The following is a 14,657-nucleotide window of genomic DNA, read 5'->3' as shown; positions in this document are numbered from 1 at the left end:
CATGCATAGACAATGGATGAGATAATGTTGGCTACTTCTTTGATCAATAACCTGTCTTAAACAGTAATATGGTTAAACAGTGAAAGCATGACAAGATTTAAATGGACAGAGTGTGTGAGAAATATGAATAAAATATTTTGTTTTATAATGAGTAATAGATGGAAGAACAATGATCAAAAGCTTTTACTAGGTTTCTTCGAAGAAAGTATATAAAGAAGTTAAACTTTGTACTCCTCAAAGTTGCTGTTCAGGGTAAAAAAAAAAAAAAAACAGGGAGAAAGTCTCAGACCAAGAATTTGTATCTTTGGTTTGGAGAAATAGTGGGTTTGATATGAGCAACAGTGAGTCAGCGGCCAAACAAGTGAGTCTTTACACCGGGAAAAACTCAAACCAACCATCAGAAACATGCTTCCATCATCTGAGGTTTAGCGTTATGTTTTGTCCATAAAACAAAGAATATTACATTGTTTTTCCCCCACATTTTCTGGAACTGAGGAAATTTTAAGAAGAAAAAGCAAGCTATGACTATGTGACTATGATATATTCCATGTTCATTCTCTGTCCAGATATTTACATTCTGATAAGAGATTATAAATATAGGTGCTGTTGGATGTCTTGGGAAAAACCTTCATATCTTAACAGTGGAGTTAATGCACTGTGTACAGTAAGGGACAATAAAAGTGAGTATGTGAAAAAATTCCAAACATACTATGGAACCTGGTATAATGTAAAAATGTAATATAAATGGTCTAGACATATAGCCCTATGTTTATACAATTACAGAATTAAAGCTTTACTGAATTAAATAAAACTTTTTAAAATGTTAAAGATTTACCAATGGGGCATTGTGTTATTTTCAGTACGCCAAAAGGTATTGCTTTTATTGACGTCATCATGATTTCTCTTTTTAACATGTTATAAAGAATGTGTAAGTGTGAGTGTCAAACACAACTTACAATTACTTCCAAAATATACATCTTAGTTTACCTTGAATAAAATCTTCCCCTCTGTATCATATTCATATCCATATTTTAACTCATTTTTGCTGATTTAAATGCAGATTTAAATTATTATATTTATATTGGGTTAAGTAAATGCAAAAACTGGCTTAAAATATATAATTAGTGAATTCATGAAAATTAGTAGTCTCTGCAGAGCTTAAATTAAATTTTGACTAGATCAGAACTGTAAAAATAAAATTTGTTCTAATACATTTTACTTCTATCTCTGGACAAATAATTCCCTATAAAAATATATCCATATTTTAAACAAGTATTTAAAATGAGAAGTATAGTATTACAAAATTTTTTTTTTTTTTAGAATATAATTATTTACAATATGACCATTTACAGAATGTAGCAGGAAATGATTTTATTATTAATTAAGACAAAAAATCAACTACATAAATGATACTACTACTACTACTAATAATAATAATAATAATAACAATGATAATAATAATAATAATAATAATAATAATATGAAAAGAAGAAGTAACATAACAAAAAGGGACATTTTATTTAATTTTAATAATATTATAGTTCATAAAATAGGCTCACACATGGATATTCATGATCTAATGGGAGTACAGGGAATTAAATAAATATATGTCCTGAGGTATTGGCACACACACTCTATGTGGGAGATGTAACAAATAAGATGTGCAGCGTGTAAGGCAGATCTGTAAGACATGTCTATATGTTGTTTGAGAGATATGTTGTATAACATAAAGAGTGTGTAAGGCACACACTGCATACTTTGCAGTGAATGAAGCCATTGAGTATGCAAGAAAAACAGTCTGTACAGAGGTAACATAGAGTCTAAGGCCGTTAATGTGTGAGATGAATATAAACATCTGTGAGAAAAACATTATTTTAAATTATATCATATAAGGCCGATCCCTCTTATTTTCCTTTGTTGGATGATCTCACTGTTGGAGATGAACTCAGTAATGTGTGGGGTGATTCAAACAGATGATTATAACATAAAAAATGCTGACAAATGCTCATCCTACTGGCTATCTGTAAATATGTGGCTGGCAAACCTATGCATTCCTATAGCCTGAGCTGACACAGCAACCCATGAAGTCTGAGCAAGGCACCCCTACAAGCTGAGCTTGGGAACAACAATAACAACAACAACATCAAAACGGAACAACACAGTCAAAGGAGAACAACTGCAACAAAAGAAATTTCAAAACAAAAATACATTTTAAGCTACATTAAAAAAAAGCTAATTTTACATTGCTTTCTGTTGCTACATATGATGAAGCACAGGCCGTTTGAATAGGTACAAGGCTGAGTGAAGCCATCAGGACCCACAAGCTAGCTAGAAGATAAAATGTTCTAGATTGACTATGCAGAACACAACACCTATCACTTAAAACAAAATAGTTATTTTGTAACAACAGACCAACACATTAGCATTTTGAAAAATGTTTCTAAAAAGAATACTCTAGTCAAAGGTGAGCTTAATGGTGTATATAAATGATTAGCAGAACCTTATCAAGCTTTAGGTGTTCCTCTGCTTCTGTTAAGCTCACCAAGTTCACCATAAAGCTCAGCCTTCCCTCTTGCTCCTTACTGCTTAAATAAGAACATCATACATTAGTGGATAACATTCTAATAACATTATTATCTATAGCAGTTAATTTCAGGTTTTTCTACTTGATACTTTCACAGATGGAGTCACACTTAACCTTTAACTCCAGCACCCTTCCAAACTGAAAGCACCCATCTTGGAAAAGCACGGAACCCACACCATAATGCAAGGTGGCATTTGCAAGCTCCATGGCTTTATAATTACATGTAAAAGCATTAAGCAACCACTCCATAAAACAATTGCAACACTTTGGTCCTGTGAAAAATGACAGCTGTTCACATTTAACCACACAAGGCCTTCCAATTCCATTCATTTTCTCTATGTCAATAACAACTAAATCCATTTTAGTCAGTTAAAATCTCAGACAACACAGACCTCATGTTAATTCAATTATATATATATATATATATATATATATATATATATATAGAGAGAGAGAGAGAGAGAGAGAGAGAGAGAGAGATTTTAACAATAGGCATTTTCACAAAGCAGCTTTACAGAAATCCAGATGTAGATTTAGATCTCTAATGAATTAATCACACACACACACACACACACACACACACACAGGAAAAGACCATGTGAAAAATGACCAGAGGAAAAAGACTAAACAAAGGAGAAAAGAGGAACAAAGGAGAAAAATAAGTATGAGCTCATTCCTATTTTGGATAAGTCTGCCCCCATTACACACCAGGAGAAATCTGCACTAATTATGGCTGACTGATGCTGCACCCACCTTTAGACTACATGGACAGGCACACACACACACACACACTTACTTTCTAAGTCAATGAAAAACTTTGTTTGGCCTTAATAAAAGCATACAGCCAAAAGTTCATATTTCAGAAACAGTGGGAAAAGTAGCAAGTAGCAACAGACAAAAATTTGGCTGTACAAACATCATGACTGCTACTAGCTTCTTTGGTTATTATATTCTGTTTTAAACTGATTAAGTGTTGTAATCTCTGCAGGGATTAAAACTAGGGTAGTCTAATATTTCTTTTGTTCATACTACTACTACTAATAACAACAACAGCAATTGCATGTAGTAGCAAATGTAATGGTTCTCTTGGCTACATCAATTTCAAGGGTAAATACTGGTACCAAACCATGCCAAATGTTTGAAAATGAAAAAAAAAGAAACATAAAAAGAATTATTTCTTAGCATATACAACTGCATGAACCACTGCTGTGCTCTTAGTATCTGACACTTTGCATCATATACTGACCTCAAAGAACACAAAAGTCCAAAAAACCCAACAACATTAAGATCTAGTCATCCATTATAAATCACATAAATAACAACTTTTTCTTTCATAACAAATTTTGTAGCTAATTTTATAAGGTCACAAATTGATATGATATTGATACTGTATAACTGTGGAAAACATGATGGCCATATAGTTGCTTTGTTGTAGACTGACCTATCAGAAGAATACATTGTACCTTCTCTGCCTGAAATGCTGATAAGCCTCAGCCAAAAGGGCTTGGACAAAACATGGCAATAGTTCCCACTGAAAAAGGGCTCTGACTCCACATGCTTTCTTTAAAACAAGTCATCAGGATGTGTCTTTCCTGTCTTCTGTTCTTCCTAGTCATACCCCCCACCCCCATCCTTTTTTCAGAGAATGTCTTCTGTGGAAGTCAGAGAGGGTGATCTAGGCTTGCTTTGTCCTAGTATTGTTATAATACAGTGTGTCCTTAAGTGTGACCCTCTGGACAGTACAAGCCTAACTAATAGAAATGTGGTTGCATACATTTATTCTCTGCAGTTGCTGTGCTGTTTGGTTGCTACATACTGTACTGTGCTTGTCTTAGTCACATGTAAAGAAATGCTGTAAAGCAAAGACGCATTAAAAATAATGAAATTAAACATTTTCTACATTTAAAAAAGTCTACTATAAAGAGCAGTAAACAGCACTAAAATAAACAAAGATAAAATTTGGCATGACACCCCAACATATATTTGGCATGACCTTTAAAAATGCCTCAGTACTTGCAGGTATACTTCATTTTTATGAAAATACTGACTGGTAGGTTTTTCTAAGCATCTTGGAGAATCTGCCATAGGCTGTGTGGAGATTATGGCTGTCATACTTGCTTCTGTCCACTTGCTACCGGTAATCCCTGACAACCAGTATTAATTTTTGGTCTGAAAAGTGGTTTATTACGTAATATGTTATTTTCTGTAGTGATATCAAACATTTTTCTCTAACATTTACATACTGTTGGCAAAGAATTGTTTGGAAATTAAATTTTTTTTGTGACTCAAGTCATAAAATAAACATCTAAGACAAAATCTGTATTAAAAAAAATTAGGATGTCTAAGACTTGTGCACAGTAATGTAGCTTCAGGCTGCCATCTCAGCCCATGTAGTGAGACTATCAATCCAGGCTTGCCAAGGGAGTACCAAACAACTCAGATGATAGCTCTGACAAGATTGCAAATGAATACAAGGGAGTAAGAATGAAACTGACAGGTACATGGTGTTCTGAGGTAAGTACACAAGAATCTTTGTCAGTATGATCAGTATTATACACATACATGAACACATACACATGTACAGATTAGGGCCCTGATATATTGGATATTAAGCTTTGGTGAAAGTCATGCTGCTTAAGCACTGATAATAGCTTGAAAAGAAAAAATTGCATTCATAAATGTGACTGAATAAAAAAAAAAAACAAGTATACTGTTTTTGTTTGAAGAAGAAGATAGCATTTATTGTCACATACACATGTTTTTCATCTAGATTTCTGATAAGGAAAAACCTTCAGTCATACATTAAAATTCTGTTGTTTCAATACTATGAGAGTTCATGTTACTAACAAGTATATTTATATGTCGCTTTTTTAATATTATTTCCTCTACTGTTCATTTGAGCTTGGAAATTTTAATTTGTTTAATTTCTAACCAGATATATCTGTTCAAATAATTATTGGCTATCATAACTCTTAGCTCCTTAAAACCGGTACACACAAATCAATCAAATCAAATCAAAACTGTAAAAATGCTTTTTGGTCCTCACAAACAGCTATGTGTAATTATGCACACACACCAGACACACACACACCACATTTATTTCTCTTAGTTATAATAAATATGAGAAGAAAAAGAGCCAAGCTGCAGATTAGACAAAGGAGATTAAAGGTGGCTAAACCCAGCAATAGGCTAATGTCAAATCATGCATGAAATCAGGATGATTCTCAGTGACACAGCAAGGAAGTACTTCCAGTAATCATCTAGTTTTGTATGGTCTTTTCTTCTAAGAAGGCTTTCTCAAAACCACTCATGATTATTTGAGAGGGAAGGGAACCTAACTACAACACTGAGAAGTTATCAGATCATTTTTCAAGATTAGGCACAACATACATGACTGATTCCTAGGTTAAATGAGTTTATCAGCAGTAATGAATAGGAAAATAAAAGTTAAATGTTTAAAATGGAATAATTAACGTATACACACACACACACACACACACACACACACAAACACACACACACACACACACACACACATATATATATATATATATATATATATATATATATATATATATATATATATATATATATATATTTTTTTTATCTGACCAGGACCAAGATGTTATTGAAGATGAACAAATGAATTAAGGAGAAAAAGAAAGAATTTTATTGATATTAATCTTTATCCTGAAATATTTTCTTTTTCTCTAAGTAGAACCCCTTTAATAAACTAGAGTATAAAATAAACAAAGATAAAGATAGTGCTGGTTCACTGGTGTTCTTTACAAGGCTATTGACTTTAAATTTAATTTCACGTTTTATTTATGTTTCAAATGGATTCCTATTTCTGTCCTGATTTTCCTGGTCACTATCTGTAGGACCATGCAAAAATTAATTATAATATCAGAATATGTACCAGATCATTAGACGATTTATTGTTTACACACTCTAAAAACTATTTCAACTAAAATAAATGCAAATTTTTGAGACCTTTCACAAAACACTTTAAAATAAAAATTTACTAAAATTAATTAATAAATTAATAAATATTACAAAACAGTTTGTGTCAGTTTTACTTATGTCAAATTAAGAGTAAATTTATTTTTGAAGTACAAACTGCATATGGGCTTCATTTGTAGCTGAATGAAAAATATTGAATTCTTAACTCATAGTTTGTACTCAAATGGCTGTATATAAACTCCAGTGTTTTCCAGTGTTGCTCTATGTTTATATCACAGAATTATTCAAATATTATTATTTTACATTCTGGTAAACATCCTGATCTAAAGCTGTTGTGGAAAAAATACATTATGATAACTAATATTAATATATTAATGGTATTTTTGGAGGGGAAAGCCATATATATTCATACAAATTCATATATATTTTTAAATATATGCATAATTTATTTTTAATTTCAAATACAGAGTTGTACATTTGTCCAAACTAATATAATGTAGAATATACATTCACTGATGATGACCAGTTTGGGTATATAGCTATGAAGTTCAAAAGCATAAACCAAGCACTTACACATAATTTAAATAGTTTTCTTACTATCGGAAGTAAGTCAGTCATTGTTCAAATCAATTAACTGTAATTTAATTGTAGATTTTTCATTGATTTTGTTTAGAACTCAGTTTAAAATAACGATTAAAGAAATAAATAAACATGTTGAATGAAATATGCTGTAAATATTACAAAATAATTGTATAGTATTTCTAATTGGTAATTCTAATTTTATAATATATCTATGGTCTCCACATAATAGTTAAATTAATATATGAACATAAAATATTGTGTAATTATTATAAAAGATATGTACATTTCTAATTCTCATTTAGTATCAGTGGTTTCCATTCTTGCCAATATGCTTAAAGACAAATGCAGAGACACAATAATGCCAACTCTTACAATAGATCCTACTTAATTTGCAGTACAGCAGTAAATGCCAATGGCCACCTTAAATGGTTCAGCTGGCAGACAAGCTGTCTCTATGTTTTATGCCCTTAAAATACTATTACAGATGATAATAGAAATGTGCATAGAAATGAACTTGCAACTAGTTTGCTAACACATGTACTGTATATTCATAATTGTTATAGAATATATATTAATTAGAAAAAAATTCCCTATAGCTTCAGCAATCTCAAAAGTAAGAGAAAAGGAAAACATGCTGATGATGGCAGGAAACCTGATGCAATATCTGGTTGAGGTTTCAATAGTAGCTGGCCTATTGATACTAGTACTCTGAAAGCACAGTGAAAGCACAGAGGAGGCAGGTGTTTCAGAACATCACACTATATTTGTGTATTAAAGAAGCAGACCAAAAAATCATATAAGATACTGTTTGTTGAATACCTGGACTTTTTGCATATCCTGAATGTTTAGAATAAGCTCAACCTTTATACCATTATATTTAAAATAATCAGATCTGAGATCAAGATTAGACTGAAAAGGAAATTACAGACCTAACCCCTTGCAGGTACATGTTTATGGTTTTATTTATTTAAAACAAAAAACTCAGGCAAACAATCCAAAAGGGCTAGGCAATATTCAAAATAATAGATTGTCAATGGTTCTGGTGATCAGCATGCAGGTATATACTAGAGAGGTCACAAACAGGGAAACAGACAATGAAAAATGGCTTAATAATGTCACAGGTGCAATGCTGGAATGTCTGTCAGGGGTTATTTAAAGGGAAGTGTGGGTGAGTCTAATCAGTGGTCCGGTGAACAGGAATGGGGATAGGTGTCATTGGCTGGGAATCACGGGAATTGGAGTATGCTTCAAATTCAGGAGATATGGATGTGACACAAACCGTTTACTATTAGTGTCACTGTAGTTCATAGTGGTTACTGAATAAATGCTATAATACTAATAACTGAAAAATAAAAATAAGATTGTAAGGGATTGGGGCTCTCATCTACTAGCTGGTAATCAATAATGAAAGCATTAGCTGATGATTTATATTTATTTTAGTATAGATTTCTTCTCTCAGGTTTTCCCAAGCAAAGACCAAAAAAAGACAAATCAACTCTTTCCTTTTCTGACAAATATCGTGATACCACCTACCTAGTAGCACAGAAAGCATGTGCGTGCACACACACACACACACACACACACATATACACACACCTTTTGCTCAAACACCACTCAGACACCACTCCCTAAGTCAGTGGCTTCAATTACTCACACAATGAGCGCCACCATAAGCTTTACTATGTGCCTGCTAAAGATAATACTAACAGTTTCTCTGTGATGGTGGGGAATACATAGAGATAAAAAGAACACTCAGCCTTATATCCTGTGTTTATAAGAGTGTGGCTCTGGATGACACGCTCAAAGCTTAATCAATCCATCCCCCTCCAATTTCCATTTCACAATCCCTCCAACAAATAATGCTGAGGGTGTAGCCATTGGTCATCAGAAAGAGGTACAGTATGCCACATAGACACAGCTAAGCAATCTTCAGTGACATGAGTTATGGCAGGGTCATTTGTGTATAGATGATACAAAACATGAGGTGAAAGAAGTAATGGACAAAAGTAGTAGTAGTAGACAAAATTTAAAAAATGGATAGGCCGAACCACTAACTAGGCAGAAACATGTAATCTGTTGTTCCTATTGTTGGCATTTCTTAGCCCTAGACTAAAAGTAAACCCAGATTAGAGATAACTGATATTCCATCTGGATCTTTATTAGTCATTGAAGGCGAGTATTAAAACGCAGGACTAGGGGCAGTGGACTGGTGTGACTCAATTAGGCTAAAATCTGTTATTATTCTCTCATTACTGTTTTCCCAACAAAAGGTAAAAGCAAACAACCATGACTATGTCAAATAAGATTGTCCTCTAATTGACATTGTCTAGGGTTGCCTACAAAAAGTTTGGGATTAGACATGTTTCATTACTGAATAATTCTGTATTTTTGAATGAGTTACAAAAATGAATGAACTAGTATTGGGCATTGCCATGCATTGAGTCATTCCTTTTGTTCAATAGTTGCTGACAGGCTTCCCAATTACAATTGCATTCAACAGGTCTGGACCAACAAATCTTTCAATTATTTCTTTATTTATTACATTTTTATCTTTGTGTTTTTTAAACACCTAGTAATTGTGTAACTTGTATTTTTAATTGCATGTATGGTGAACCTGATCGGTGCTCCTTGGGTTAGTGATTCATGTTGTTTATGATTGAGATTCACCATTCTTGTTCAGCAAATCACTTGAGTCACTGAGTTAAAGTGAGGCCCATTCTGGATCATTTGGCAAAATCTGAAGCTTTCCAGTGTTCCAGTGCATGCAGTAGTTTAATGCTGGGCTTGGTGTGAAAATATTTCTTTTTATAATCATGGACATACCAGTATTTTATTAAACAGCAATGAGTGTTAGCTATAATTACATGGCAAGCTGTCTACATGGCCTATCTGCCTTACACAGTGACATGATCAGGCTGCACATTTGGGCAAACTGTGCAACTGAATGAAACAGTAGATCAATCATTTAATTTGAAGGCATTAAATAACTGAAACAACTTAAAAGTTTCTACTCTATTTGGAGGCCTTTTTATGAGTAGGTGCACTTTAAATATGGAGAAATTAATTACGTGGTTAGATTCAGCCACTAGTAATGCACTCCTTTTGCACTATGTCACTAAGAAATATAAATACTTGATAGGAAGAGTGCCTAAGTTAACACATGCATGATGAGTGTGCAAAAACACTGGTCAAAATTGTATATGTGTATTTCTGGTAATCAGATCCCACTGTAATAGTGATTAACTTCATGCTTTTCTTATATTATTATATATATTTTTTAAATATATATATTTTTTAAAACCAAACTGTGACAAATTTATTTACTAACAGAAATAAAGTAATATTTAAATATTTAAAGTAATTCAAAATTTGATTAGCTACATCTTCAACATGCTCTTTAAACTGTAATAATAATGGTTGTAGACTACCACTATTGAATTCCAGATGGTGATTAGATCTAAAATTTGAATGAGTTACATTTTTTTACAATAAATTTTTAGTTTAGACTCTGGTTTGTATATCATGAAATTAAATGTATATATTCCATAAAACACTTGCCTAGCAATCACTGAGGCCACATTATAATAAATAAACTGTGAGGGTCTGTGAAATGCTGGACTTCATTGAAGAGTTTTTTTTTTTTTTCACTTTTTTTTGCATACAGTATCAGATGTCTTATCTAACCTGATCTTCAAGTTTGACAAGCAAGGCTATTCAGGCATAGAAACACATCTAACCTTCAGGTGGATGGGCTACAACAGCAGAAGACCTCATCAGGTTTCACTCCCATCAGCCAAGAACAGGAATCTGAGGCTACAGTGGGCACAGGCTCAATGAAACGAGACAGCTGAAGTTTGGAAAAATGTCACCTGGTCTGATGAATCTCAATTTCTGCCATGACATAGAGATGATAAGGGTCAGAATTTGGCATCAGCAGTATGAATCCATGGACCCAGCCTGCCTTATGTCAAAGATTCAGGCTGCTGCTGGTGTTTACATGGCACAAACCTCTTAATGCCAGTAGATCATGTTTTGAATGCCACAGCCTATCTGAGCATTGTGCATCCCATTATGTTATAATGGCTATTCCAGCATGAAAATGTGTCATGTCCCAAAGCACAAGTCATATAGTCAAAAATATGACAGTGATTTCAGTGTATTTCAGTTGTCTCCCCAGTCACTAGATCTGAACGCAATAGAGACCCTATGGGGTATGGTAGAATAAGAGATTTGCAACATTAATGTGCAGCTGAGAAATCTGCAGTTATGTGATCATGTCAATCATGTCAACATTTAAACATTTAGAATGTTAAATAAATGTTTCCAACACCTTGTGGAATTCATACCTCAAAGAATTGAGCCATTTCTGAGAGCAAATGGGGGTCCTACCAAATATTAGTATGGTGTTCCTAATACAGTAACTGGTGAGTGTATACACACACACACACACACATATATATATAACTGATACAGATAGAGATAGTCTGATAATGTGAGTAGGAAATTGTGTGTTTAGTGTGTGAGAAGAGGTTAATGTGTGTGAGAGGTCTCGTTTTGTTTTTTGACAATTTGATCTCACAAGGGTTTAATCTCTATCTTTGGGGAAAATATGAAATATACTAGAAATATACATACTAGAAAAAAGGAAGATATGTTAATTAAAAAAAAAGAATTAAACTAAATCCATTAAGGTGGATGAAAGAAAAGAAATTATATGAAATAAATTTTTGTATTTAAGTAAATGTAAAAACATTTTACTGTTTGGGTCCTTACTGATATTGGAATTGCAATATTTATTTTTAGGTTTGCACCTATATCATTAAACCTGTTTTTCAATCTGAGGCTAAACATCTCTCACGTAGAGAGGTCTGGATAGTTCACCACAGAAGAGCAGCATAGCTTCAAGATTCATAAAATGGAGGGCAATAAAACACAAAATGGCTGCCTCTAATAATGATATAGACACAGTTAAGAATTAATAGTTTTGTTTTTTTATGTTCTTTCTGCATATTGTATAAATATTATTCTTCAGATTAAGAATATGTCTGAGTAAATAATAATAATTTCATTAAAGTTACAATCTGTGAAAACATGTTCAGGTGTTGCATGTTCATGTACATGTACATATTGTATGCTTACCTGTACACACACACACAAACACACACATATGTGTATATATATTTTATATATATATATATATATATATATATATATATATATATATATATATATATATATATATATATATATATAATTTGCCATTGACAGTGGATCCAAAAAAATCTAAAGAAAATGTCACAAAATGTCTACAGGTTATTCCTGCCGGGTCAAGTAACGAATCTGGAATCTGAAATACAGGAAAGACCACACACAAATATGGGAATACTATTTTTATGTCCTTATAATATTTATGATATTTAAAATATAATTTATTTATGAAAGAATAATATTTCAATTTGAGGTGTAATATATTGGTTACAAAATCTCTACATTATAGAAACAAATTGTACAATGCTTCACTCAGGAGAAGGTTTGAAGTAAAACTTTAACATGAAAAGAAAGGTAACTGCTTTAAATTAACTGCTAATTAAACTTCTAACTAACAGGTAATTACATTTTGTGACTTATAATTAATGGCATGGATTTAACAAGAAGAACTTACAGATACACAGGGACAAGGTTTTTTTTTTTTCCTTTCTTTTTTTTTTTTTTTAAATCCAAGTTCAGCTGTGGCAGCAAAATTCAAAAGTGAAAGAAAGAAAGAAAAAGATGGTTACTGCCATTATTATCATTATTTTTTAATTTGTGGAATAATAAGAAAAAAAAATAAATTTTAACATTTTTTTTCTTAATAATCAATTTAGCAAAAAAGTGGATAATACCAGAACACAGTCCAAACAAAATAAAAAATCTATATTTTAAATAAAATAACATTTGCAATATATTTAATAATAGATTGTGTAAAACAAAAGTAACAAATTGCTTATTTTATTTACTAAAATCTTATATTTTAATAATCTGACTGATGTTTGTCAGCAGGCACAGCTTTGAGAAGAAGCATTTTTATTATAATTATTAGTGTACAGTAAATGAAAAAAATATAAATAGCTTTAAGACTTTATATGCTCTCAGTTTTGTTATCCATTTCATCAACCATTTTGTATGGTATATAACTGGTACAAAGTCTTACAGCAAAAACATTTCACTTTTATATTAATTTCAATGCTGAATATAATCACCGAACATAGAAGATGGCTACGACATATGCATAATTATAAAAAAAAAAACATTCCCTTCTAAAGTTTAGATTTATGAAAAACAAATTATACACAAAATAAAATCCATGAATGCCTCACCAGCATATGTCTCCAGTTTTCCTTCGGTGATCAAATAACCGAATCCTTAGATAAAATATTTTTACTATGATGAAAATCATTTTGTCTAATTTTTGCGCACTTTCACATTATCATTTATTATATCGCATTGTTAGTTATCAAACTCTCTTCTAATTGAACCAGAAAAAGAGAGATAAAATGCTAATCCAACAGGAGAGATTCTCACCATATCATAAAACAATTAACTGTAAGAAAATTATAAGAAAACTAAATCAAGATCTATTTTCAGGCACATGTATCAACCAAGCCTGGCTTTTAAATGTTTTAAAACCAAAAGGTTAAGGTTGTTTTTCCAAAACAAGATAAATGTGGAAGACGGAAGCCTGTCCTAAACTACAAAGGTGCTGGATATTAGCCAGGGCACAAATTAATCAGCTAAAACAAAATGAGACATCAGTGTCTCAGTGTCAGGTTGTTTTTTTTTTGTTTTTGTTTTTTAACAGAGATCCATATCATGCTGTGCCCAATATTATCATTTAACCCCTTTCATTTCTCTCTGTTAAACAAGGGCTGGTTTTGCAAGGTTTTTGCTTTTTGGGGGAACTACTTTTATGTAAGTGTTGTCAGATTTTTTTTTTTTTTAAGCTTATTATGCAGATTTAATTTTCACAAAAAATAACTGACTAATATACCTTAAGAAAGCATTGAAAAGCATAAATCAACTTAAACAATTAACCATTAATTTGGCTGGTGGGTGAAATGCAAGACCAGGGAGGTAATTCAAGGAGGTAAGTCAGAAATGCCTTTGAAATAATATATTTCATTATACACACTATACTAATAAAAAAGCTATCATTACTAAACTCACAATGTACTCTTTTATTTTACTAAAAGTGGAGCTATCATGTCATTTTAATATGAGGGTAATTCAGGGACAATATTTTTTTTTCTATCTGCATGTTTAGATGATATAGCCATAAAAAATGTTATGCTCATTTTTAATTGTAATACAGTGTATTTAATTATTTATAGATGATAAAAAATGCAGAAAATGACAAAAAAAAATTCACACTATAAAACACCATTGTAATATACTTTTTGTGCAGTAACTCTGAATATTTATGCAAAAATTACATTCTTTTAATTACTTTGAAATTATTTTATAATTAACCTTCACAAATGTTTTTCAAGTG

This window comes from Pangasianodon hypophthalmus, chromosome 17 (assembly GCF_027358585.1).
Source record: "Pangasianodon hypophthalmus isolate fPanHyp1 chromosome 17, fPanHyp1.pri, whole genome shotgun sequence".
Classification (NCBI taxonomy): domain Eukaryota; kingdom Metazoa; phylum Chordata; class Actinopteri; order Siluriformes; family Pangasiidae; genus Pangasianodon; species Pangasianodon hypophthalmus.
This window is presented reverse-complemented; position numbering follows the sequence as displayed.